The sequence below is a fragment of the Bos grunniens genome, chromosome 1 (assembly GCF_055505025.1).
Source record: "Bos grunniens cultivar Pamir isolate PY7600 chromosome 1, Bosgru_T2T1.0, whole genome shotgun sequence".
NCBI classification, from domain to species: Eukaryota; Metazoa; Chordata; class Mammalia; order Artiodactyla; family Bovidae; genus Bos; species Bos grunniens.
Window position 1 is genome coordinate 93,606,911 of NC_141165.1, and position 11,665 is coordinate 93,618,575.

Genomic DNA, 11,665 nt, shown 5'->3' on the forward strand with positions numbered 1-11,665 from the left:
CCTTTATGATGATATTGGTAGAGGCTGTCTTTTCCAAGCTGCAGTCCCTTTAGTGTTGACATGACAACTGCAAATGCCCAGAGAGTTTAAGGCAATGAGAGAATTGGACCAGATGGGTGATAGTGGCTGGAGACCTCAGCCAGCCTGGAGCCTGGCTCTGTGCCCACAGTTTAGCAGCTACTCAGCCCCCACCGAGACTTGCCAGGAGACCCCAAGGCCCAGGGTGGTCAAATCTCTGGAATCTTCAAGAGAAGCGGAAGTACTGATTTGTTTATCTCCTAAATCGTGTAAGTTGGCAGTGAAGTATTTAGACAGTTAAACCTTCTTCAAGTTAACTATGCATGTCTGTGGGCGTTAGTTGGCCTGTGGTCCAATATTTAGGATCTCTCTCACAAGAACAAACCATTTCTAGTAGCTCCATGAATTAAGTAGCCCCAGGGTACTTAGTAGCAGCGCTGGGACCAAGATTCAAATGGTAGGCAACAGGCTCTTAATTGCTGGGTTTTCTTGTGTGTAGTGCTTTGTGATATTGATGCTTCCAGAGAAGGAGAAATGTGCCTTTGTGATCATTTTTAAATTAAGAGAAAAATTTGAATGATTTAGATCAGCACACCCCTCTCCCCAGTTCTTAAAAAATCTGGGCTTCACACTTGGAAAGGAGGGGACACAGCTGATGTGGGTATCTGACTTCTTGGGCTAGGTTCTTCTGAAATAAGTTGAACTGAAAGCCCCCATTGTGTAAACTCCCAGCCCCCCTGCCCCCAGTGAGAAGTCATGAGCAAGTCTTGAGTCTCCACATCTCCAGAGGCCAATGGAGGAAAACTCTTCATTAACAATGCATTGATTTGTGACTGCACTTTTATAAAAAGAACAGCTTTAATAGAGGCCTCTGCAGCCTTTTTTTTTTTGAAGTGCAGTGTGTTGGATTACTTGCAAAGCACTGAAGAGGAATTAACTTTTAGATGGGTACAAGGAATCTTCCGATGTGTTGCTAGCACTTTTTTTTTTTTTCAATTGAGTATATAGGTGAAAAGAATGTTACATTTCAGGGAGGATTATCAGGAAAGAGAATTTCTTCTCAGTTGATGAAACACAGCCCAAAGAGGGGAAAATCTTTCACCTAGCTCTGACTTTAATTATTCCATATGATGAAAAAAGTTCCTCCGTTTCTGCCTGAAAAAGAAAGTGAAAACTTGTCATTTTAGTCTTGCACTAGAAAATTTATAAATATGTTTAAGAGAGGAAAACAGAGCTAGGTAGAAATGTTCATCAGACAAGAGGAGGACTGGAGCCTTAGTCACTCCTGTCCAGAAAAAGGAAATGACTTATCAAGAGTTTACATGTGCCAGACACAGTCCATACATTTTCTTATTTGTTCTCACTTTGAATCCATGAGGTAAGTATTATTTTCCCCAAGGTGTTAGAAGAGGCAGTCATCCTGATTTTTCTCCGCCTCCTGTCTCCCTTCTCTACCCCCAGACACTAGGTGGCTTCAGGAAGAAGCTTGGGTGTGGCAATCTATTGGAGAGTAGGCAAGAGGGAGAAGGGAAAGTGGAAGATTTTTCCTATAATTCTGATAGCATAGTAAATGCCTGGTTTCATTTCACCTGTTTATTCAGGAGGGCTGCAGGAGACTGTGAGGGAGCTATTCCTCCCAGCCCCCAACCTGCCCTTTGCCACCTCCACTGCCTCCATAGAAGCCTAGGCTGGGAACTCGGCATTTCAAGATCCTTCTCCTCCTCTTTTTCCCAGCTGCCTTTCCTTTAGCTTCTGTTTTCCCACTTATTCACTTGGACTCTCATGATGCTCTTTAGCTGGGCTTCCAGCCTTCAATTTGTCCACTTCCAATCCACTCTCTACACTGTTGCTGGTTGGAAATGTGATATAACACTTCTGCTTATTACACTCCTTAAATAGCCTCTCATTGCCTACAGAAAGAGATTGAACAAAAAGTGAAAGATGGTAGATCTCATGAAGGACCAATGAATTACCCCAGTATTACTGGGGGCGAGTCAGGCATCTGCAGCTTTTAAAGCTACACAGGAGATTAAACTGTGCATCCTTGTTAAGATCCAGGGACCCAGAGTGTCTAGGCCCTTGGCATGGCACACAGGCCCTCTGTGCCCTTGCCCTTGCTCAGCTCTTCAACCTCACTCCTCACCGTAACCTCTACCTTACCTTATGCTCCTGTCATACCAAGATGCCTCATACCTCACAATTCACCCTGCAGAGTCACCCTTCCCTGTTCTGCCCCCCACTGCTCCGTTCTTCTATCTTGAATGCTCTTCTTTTCTTCTCTGCTCCTTGGGGGCAAACTCATCCTTAACCTCAGCTCAGGAATCACTTCTCAGCAGAAATGAGGACTCTCTCTTTTGGATGTCCATTGTACATTTCACATCCATCTGCAGCACCAGCACGTTCATTTCTTCCAATGTCTGCCATACCTAAGGCAGATTTCTTCCAATGTCTGCCACCCCTATGGTAGATTTCTTCCAATGTCTGCCACCCCTATGGTAGATTTCTTCCAATGTCTGCCACCCCTATGGTAGATTTCTTCCAATGTCTGCCACCCCTATGGTAGATTTCTTCCAATGTCTGCCACCCCTATGGCAGATTTCTTCCAATGTCTGCCACCCCTATGGTAGATTTCTTCCAATGTCTGCCACCCCTATGGTAGATTTCTTCCAATGTCTGCCACCCCTATGGTAGATTTCTTCCAATGTCTGCCACCCCTATGGTAGATTTCTTCCAATGTCTGCCACCCCTATGGTAGATTTGCAGCACCTTTGCTTTTGAGTACTCAGCCCATAATGTTTATGGCTAATAAATGTTTACTAAAAAAAAGAAACTAGTTTATAGTTACTTTGACTCCACATAGGACTCCAGGACTGTAAGTCATAGGCTCTTCTGTTCTGCTTCCTGCAAGAAACTATGGCAAAGAAATATTAGGTAAATTGTGGATGCAATAAAGTACTCTATCTCTTATCTATGGCCCCAGAGAACCATCCCAGTGCACACATGCTTAAAAAATATTAAAATCAGGCTGTATGGATAACTGGTAACTTGTTTTTTAATCACTTATATTAATCTATTCTTATTCAGTGGTTTTTAAGAAATATTTATATAGCTAAATAGTATTCCATTATAGTGTCATCACATTTTTAATCTAGTATTTCTCAGATTGTAGCTCACAACTCATTAATAGGTTAGGTGAGTTGCAATCAATACTTTAAAAATGAAATTGAGTGTATTGTATGTAGTAAGGACATGTATTGTCTCATGAAGCTTTTGTTTCAGATTATATATATCTGTATATAAACATGCAAATGTATGTTTGGTGTGTGAATATATATACAATAGTCAAAAAATTTTAAAAGCTACCATGTTTAACATTCTCCAAACCAGGACATTTTGGTTACTTATATTTTTTATAGTTGTAAGTAATACTGTAATGTATTTTTCTGTGGATAATTTTTTTTTCTTCTGCATCGGATTTTAGTTCCCTGACCAGGGATTGAACGTGGAACCTCAACAGGGTGAGTGTGAAATCCTTACTACTGGACTGCCAAATGTCGTGTCGTGAAGTCGCTCAGTCGTGTCCGACTCTTTGCAACCCCATGGACTGTAGCCTACCAGGCTCCTCCCTCCATGGGATTCTCCAGGCAAGAGTACTGGAGTGGGTTGCCAGATAATTCCCTCTTAATAATTTTTTGAGTTTGTTTCCCTCAGAACACACATATATGGCAAATACTTGGGTAAAAGATATTCATTTTCAGCCTCTTGATTTTTTATTTTGGCCAAGTTATTATCCAGAGAGTTTACAGCAAGTTACCCCATTTGCAATAATATATGGCACAATGAAGTGACTTTTTAGGACTGGGACCTGAGTAATGAACATCCCAGGCCTTCACTGAGGGAAGAAAGCATATTCCAGGCACCAAAAGCAGAATAATCAGATGAATTGGGCCAGAGGTCCTAGAAGTACTTATTAATTTTGAGGAATGGTAGGTAGTACTGTGTATGGGTGGTTGTTGAAAAAGACCAGGAATTCGGTCAAATATGGGTTCAAGGGGTTTATATGCCTTGCAGAGTTTTGGGTCTTATTCTTTATGAATTGGAGCACTGTAAGATTAAAAAGCAGAAAAAGAAGTGATAAGACTTATAGAAAGACAAAATGGTGGAGAAACTAAGCTTTAGAAATGAGTTAGGGGTTATTTCAACGATTCAGATAAGAAATACTGGGAAATTGAACTAGAGTCAGGAAAATGGAGTTAGAAAAGAGGATCCCGCTTTGAGAGACACTCCTGCCACTCCCCAGCACTTAGCACACTGCTTTATCCTAGAAACACTTCCTGATTGATATTGGGATGGAGGGGGTGATGTGCATGCCTGCTAAGTTGCTTCAGTAATGTCGGACTTCGTGCGACCCCCAGGCTACTCTGTCCATGGGATTACCCAAGCAAGAATACTGGAGTAGGTTGCCATTTCCTTCTCCAGGGGATCTTCCTGACCCAGGGATTGAACCGTGTCTCTTACATCTGCACTGGCAGGCAGGTTCTTTCCAACTAGCGCCACCTGGGAGACGCTTCCTGATTGAAAATTGGGAAGGGGGCAATGTAGGATGGTTTATACCTAATCTCCTTAAACGCTGTCGTCTGCGATGGTATGATGTTTTTTCTTTCTTTTCTAGGATTGTTCACTCCGGTTGATACGTACCCGTGTCCTGTATTACATGATACGCACGACACCAGTTTTCTCTCTAAACTTTTAGGTCTCAGGCGTGACCTGGGTTGTTCAGTAGCTCTCGGATGACACTTGCTGCAAACTGTAGGAACTGCATCTCTTTAAACACTTGGGTTTCTGCGGGGTCTGAGGTGTTAATGGGTTAGTAATAACACTAGTCCCATCAACCTCCCATGAAAACCAGTTTCACTGTGCCGCCGCACACCACATTCTTGCTTAATTGTCGTACATCTCGGAATTCTAAGCGAGTTAATAGACATTGTCCCGCGACCACACTGTGCTCAGTGCTGCCACCGTGTGGCGAGAGAGGCATAGGGCGTAATGCGGTGCCCTGGCCTTGGAATCAGGCGACCTACAGCTCAGTAACGTTTCTGTGGGTCATAAGACCTCCCTTACCTATGCAACTGGTTTGTTATGTGGCTTAAATAACGCCTATGTGACAACTTGTGTAAATTATGCATAATGCGGGTGTCCTAAGACCTCCTTAGGGACTTACACTCTAGTGGAGTGTAATATAAGCAGTAAACGGTAGCGACACAAAAGACCTATTATATGCATATGCCAGCGGGAATACTGCCAGCGGGAATAACACCACCAGCGAACACTTTGTGGGTAGTGTTACCCTGGGAAAATTGAGCTCAGCTGGGACCCTCTCCCAGGCTTCCTTCTGAGGGGAAATCCATGCCCATAAACAGGTCCATTTTATCCGGGTTTTGAAGATGAGAAAATTGAGGCATAGAAAGGCTCCATAACTTGCTCAACGTCATAGGTTCACTAAGGGGCAGAGCTGGGATTTGAACCCCAGCTTCAGTTTGGCCCCAGAGCCCTTGCTCTTATTCTGTACTCTACAATCTGTCTTGGTATTATTTTCATTGCTGCTACTGCTCAGTGTCAGGAGAGAGCCATGAGAACTGAGGCTGTCTGTCAGGGGCAACAAGAGTTGCCAGAAAAAGCTGAGCCTGAAAGTGCTGGTTCTAAGCACCAAAGCAAAGGTGAGCTCAAGTCCACAGGGATATAGAACAGGCAAATGGTCAGAATTAAATCCAAGGTTCAAGGGCTGCATGGAGGAACACATTTGTTTAGGTTCTCAGAGGAACCCCAGGCAGGTTGGCAGGGGAGCGATCCAGCCACAGGTATTGAGAAGCTGCACAAAAGGACCTGCAGATCAGGAGTGGGAAGCCAGTGGGAATTCATCCTCCTGACTCGATGATTATGGTGTAGGTAGAAAAAGAGGAACTGGTAGTCGAGTCAGCTATTAATACCAACTTCCCTGGTTCCGCTTGCTTTGTCACTGGGTCCAAGGTCTCGGGCTGTTTAAGCCCACAGTGGTGGTTAAATGGATATATGTGGTTTGTGCCACATCCCTTCGTTTGGGGACCCATCTTCCTTGATTCTCTGTGATTCTCTGTGATTCGCACAGCTCCAGAGAGGGGCATGACTACGCTTGAGCAGTCAGATTTGTTTGCCAGAGCTGCAGAAGACTAAGAAGGGGGGTTGGAGTTGGTTCTGTTCTGCTGGCCTCAGTGATTGGTTCACGGATTATGTGCTGTCAGCAAGACCAGTCAGTGCTATCAGAACAGTACTGTCCTTTCCTCTGACACCATGAGCTACACACACAGTGTAAGTTGAAACTCTCTTGGGCCATCTTGCCTGGCCAAATGAAGGTATCTCTTTTTGGAGAGGACGAGCCCAACATGGAGAGAAAAGCAAAATAGAGGGAGCCCAGCGCACACTATGGAATGCCTGAGTCTGGCCGTACCTGAAGGTCTAGCTCTGGGCCTGTGCTAATACGTTGCCACTAGCACCTGTGGCTAGTGAGTACTTGAAATATGGTGAGTCCAATTTCAAAAACCCTGATGTTTCAAGATGTCGAAGATGGAGATGTTGAAGACATTGTGTGGAAAAAACGTATGAGCAGCAGTTAATGGCCACAAAGGAAGCCAACAGTGCAATAACAAAGTAAAAAAAATGTTTCAATAATTTTAATTTTCTGATTACATATTGAAAGGAGAATAGTTATAGCTGTATTGGATTCCTAAAGTATACTATTAAAATGAATTTCACTTGGATCTTTTAATTTTTAAAATATGTCTCTTTAACAATTTAAAACATGTATGTCTTACAATCTAATTCTGTTGCTTAGCACTTCTCTAGACCTTTTACTTATAGTAGCCTATAGATTCCCTTTTTGTGTATGTGTTTGTAATAAAATTTATCACAGAGCACCAACACATTACACGGGCAGGTATCACATTTATTGATTCTAATTTGGATTGAATTTTTGTGTTTGCAAATGAGAGTTAGGGCAGGATCATACTGGATCCCCACTTGGGAGGAGAGGGAAACAGAAGGGCTACCACACAGAACCCTACACACATCGCCAGGATGGAGACCGTGGAACACGAGGCTCTCCATGCGTGTGGCTCCTCTGCCCTCTCAAATTGCATCTGTTTTCCTTATTTCTGAGCACTGGGCACAAACCTATAGAGGAGAGTTAGACATTTCCCTTTGGGCAGTCCCTACCACAAAATCAGCATCTTTATAACCAAATTATCAGGTGTTTTTGGTCAACCATGTTCAAAGATTTGAAGTCGTTCTTGATCGCACCACTATTCCCTAGTTCTTATTTGCAGCAAAACAGACTTTTGAGTCAGATGAGCTTTAAGGTCTTGTATCTGTATATAATTCAATTCATCGATATGAAAATTGATTAGCCAGGAAGCCTGTTGGATCTTTTCACGCTCTTTGCCTGTCATAATTCTTCCCAAGTGATAAGAGCAAGCAATTGATGCATTCTGGCCCTCCCTTTCTTTAGGAGAAAGCCCCTGGTCACCTCCTCTGACTCTTGGCATATTGTAACTGCTTGGGTTACATGATCGGCTTGATTGCACTGCCCCCTTGTGGTAACAACAAATGTTGGTTAATAATGCTGCTGCTGCTAAGTCTCTTCAGTCGTGTCCGATTCTGTGTGACCCCATAGACGGCAGCCCACCAGGCTCCCCCGTCCCTGGGATTCTCCAGGCAAGAACACTGGAGTGGGTTGCCATTTCCTTCTCCAATGCATGAAAGTGAAAAGTGAAAGTGAAGTCGCTCAGTCGTGTCCGACTCTTAGCAACCCCATGGACTGCAGCCCACCAGCCTCCTCCCTCCATGGGATTTTCCAGGCAAGAGTACTAGAGTGGGGGGCCATTGCCTTCTCTGATTAATAATGGTTAATAATTAATAATGCAGCCTATAAAAAAGAATAGTCAAGGATTAGAAAAGTTCTATTAATTTGGTTTTAATTTACTTGTTTTTATATGTCTCAAGAAGAGACACATCATTTGACTAATTTACATACCAAATTAATACCTGAGAACAGATCTTATTCATTAAGTTAAAAATAATTAAAAAGCATACTTCAATATTAAGGATGAAAGAGAGAAAAAGAGCAAAAAGGGGAATGATAAGGAGTAAGAGACAAAGACCTCAAGAATAAGGTAGAGAGAGAATAAAGAAAATATTTTTAAAAAAGTAAAGAGACACTGAAAGATAGAATGAGAAACACAGAGACATAGAGGGAAAGAGAACTTTAAATGAGAAAAGACATCCCTGTGGAAATGAGGGTCCGGTAGAGTGCAATAGTATCTTCCATAGGATTGTTAGCAGTTCAATATAACGACTGGGGCCGTTTCTGGATGGGCCTCAGAAGGCGCATGACTAAATGGGCCTTCTGAGGAAAATCTTCAAGAGGCATCAGGGTGCTGCCAGCTGAGACTCTCTTCAGGGCTGAGCAGGTAGGGTAGGGTGGACAGCTGAAGATACAACATTTGATGTTTCTCCCTAAGTGCCTCCGACTTTGCTTCCAGTTCAGTTCAGTCGCTCAGTCGTGTCCGATTCTTTGCAACCTCATGAATCGCAGCACGCCAGGGCTCCCTGTCCATCACCAACTCCCGGAGTTCACCCAGACTCATGTCCATCGAGTCAGTGATGCCATCCAGCCATCTCATCCTCTGTCGTCCCCTTCTCCTCCTGCCCCCAATCCCTTTCAGCATCAGAGTCTTTTCCAATGAGTCAACTCTTCACATGAAGTGGCCAAAGTACTGGAGTTTCAGCTTTAGCATCATTCTTTCCAAAGAAATCCCAGGGCTGATCTCCTTCAGAATGGACTGGTTGGATCTCCTTGCAGTCCAAGGGACTCTCAAGAGTCTTCTCCAACACCACAGTTCAAAAGCATCAATTCTTCGGTGCTCAGCCTTCTTCACAGTCCAACTCTCACATCCATACACGACCACAGGAAAAACCGGCTTGACTAGATGGACCTTTGTTGGCAAAGTAATGTCTCTGCTTTTGAATATGCTATCTAGGTTGGTCATAACTTTCCTTCCAAGGAGTAAGCGTCTTTTAATTTCATGGCTGCAGTCACCATCTGCAGTGATTCTGGAGCCCAAAAAAATAAAGTCTGACACTGTTTCCACTGTTTACCCATCTATTTGCCATGAAGTGATGGGACCAGATGCCATGATCTTCATTTTCTGAATGTTGAGCTTTAAGCCATCTTTTTCACTCTCCTCTTTCACTTTCATCAAGAGGCTCTTTAGTTCTTCACTTTCTGCCATAAGCGTCGTGTCATCTGCATATCTGAGGTTATTGATATTTCTCCCGGCAATCTTGATTCCAGCTTGTGTTTCTTCCAGCCCAGCGTTTCTCATGATGTACTCTGCATATAAGTTAAATAAGCAGGGTGACAATATACAGCCTTGATGTACTCCTTTTCCTATTTGGAACCAGTCTGTTGTTCCATGTCCAGTTCTAACTGTTGCTTCCTGACCTGCATACAGGTTTCTCAAGAGGCAGGTCAGGTGGTCTGGTATTCTCATCTCTTTCAGAATTTTCCACAGTTTATTGTGATCCACACAGTCAAAGGCTTTGGTTCTAGTGGGCATCTCTAAATGTCCTATAGGAAGGACTGTAGGGAAATGAGGATGGAGGGCCACAAACATAACAAGTGACAAGGCAAGTACATCTTGTTTGGGGCTGTATTAGCTCAAGCCGCTGTAACACAATGCCACAGCCAGGATAGCTTAACCAACAGAAACTAATTTTCTCATGGTTCTGGAGGCTAGAAGTCCAGGATGAAGGTGCCAGAGGGATGGTTTCTGATGAGACCTGTCTTCGAGGATTGCAAGCAGCTGTCTTCTCACTGTGTCCTCACGTGGTGGAGGGAGGGAAAGAGAGAGTTCTGCTGGCTCTTCCTATCAAATTAAGACCTCGCTCCTATGGTCCCCATGACCTCATTTAACCTTAATTAAAATGGGGCTTCCCTGGTAGCTCAGTTGGTAAAGAATCCACCTGCAATGCAGGAGACCCAGGTTCAGTCCCTGGGTTGGGAAGATTCTCCTGGAGAAGGAAATGGCAACCCACTCCAGTATTCTTGCCTGGGAAATTGCATGGACAGAAGAGCCTGGAAGGCTACAGCCCTTGGGGTCACAAGAGTCAGACATGACTTAGCGACTAAACCATCACCTCCATCTCCTAAAAGTCCTTTCTTTAAATATAGAAGTATTGAGGGTATGGACTTTAGAGCGGCCAAGTTAGAGTGTCGGAGCATTAACAGTGGGAAAGTCCTCTCCCATCTCAGCAGTGTGGTTGGCCTGGGGAGAGGTGAGGGAGTGGTACAGAGTAGAGGGATGTTGGGCAGTGTGGCGATGATGAGGTCGGACGGCTTGGTCAGGGGGATGAGGCCTTCTACGAGAGTGATAGTCGTGTCCTCACATCACCTGCCATGTATCAGAGACAGGAAGAAAATAGTAACTTCAGCCCCAAGAGGACTAGAGGAGAATTTGCTCTTTGATCATGAAGGTGAACTTGTAGTTACCCTCAAGTTAATGACCCACTCAAGAACCATGTCAGGAAAAGGGAGCAGGACTGGGTTCTAATGTATCCCCTGGCAGGGGCTTGGTTTCATTATTTAAAACTGCCACACCTTTCTCAGTCTTGTGATTGCTGGGAGACATACAGGTAATGGTGCCGAGGGAGATAGCAAGGGGTGTGGGCTGATGCTCAGATGGGGATTGACTGAGGCAAGTAGAGAGAGACTGAGCCACACACCGCTGAGTTCCACATGTGCTAGTAAACCCAGAGATGCTTTCTGTAGCAGAGAACCATTATAGTTTGGCCTTCTGGTTTACTACAAAGACCATAGACAGCATATTAAAAAGCAGATCTCACTTTGCTGACAAAGGTCCATATAGTCAGAGCTCTGGTTTTACCAACAGTTATATACAGATTTGAGCATTGGGCAATAAAGAAGGCTGAGCTCTGAAGAATTGATGCTTTTGAGCTGTGGTGCTGGAGAAGACTCCTGAGAGTCCCTTGGACTAAAAGGAGATCAAACCGGTCAATACTAAATGAAATCAATCCTGAATATTCATTGGAAGGACTGAAGCTGAAGCTCCAATACTTTGGCCACCTGATGCAAAGAGCTGACTCACTGGAAAGGACTTTGAAGCTGGGAAAGATTGAAGGTAGGAGGAGAAGGGGACGACAGAGGATGAGATGGTTGGATGGCATCACTGACTCAATGAGCATGAGTTTGAGCAGACTCCAGGAGGTGGTCAAGGACAGCGGAGCCCGGTGTGCTGCAGTCTGTAGGGTGGCAAAGAGTTGGACACTGCTTAGTACTCAACAACAACAGCAGGAAAAAGTCCTTAATTCAAGGGTGTGTTTTCCCAGTTATAGGCCTGGGAGAAAATGTGACCCTTGGACCTTGCTGTTGAGATGGACGGCATTGAACCAAAGGCTGGGATCTGGTTTGGGGAGCAGAGGTCCCTTTGCATTCACTTCCTGAAGAGTGGCGCGGGCGGAAATCCCGCCACAGGATTCCTCCCCCACTGTGTCCTCATGATGGAGCAGCTGCATTTGAGACGTGGTTAGTCCCTAG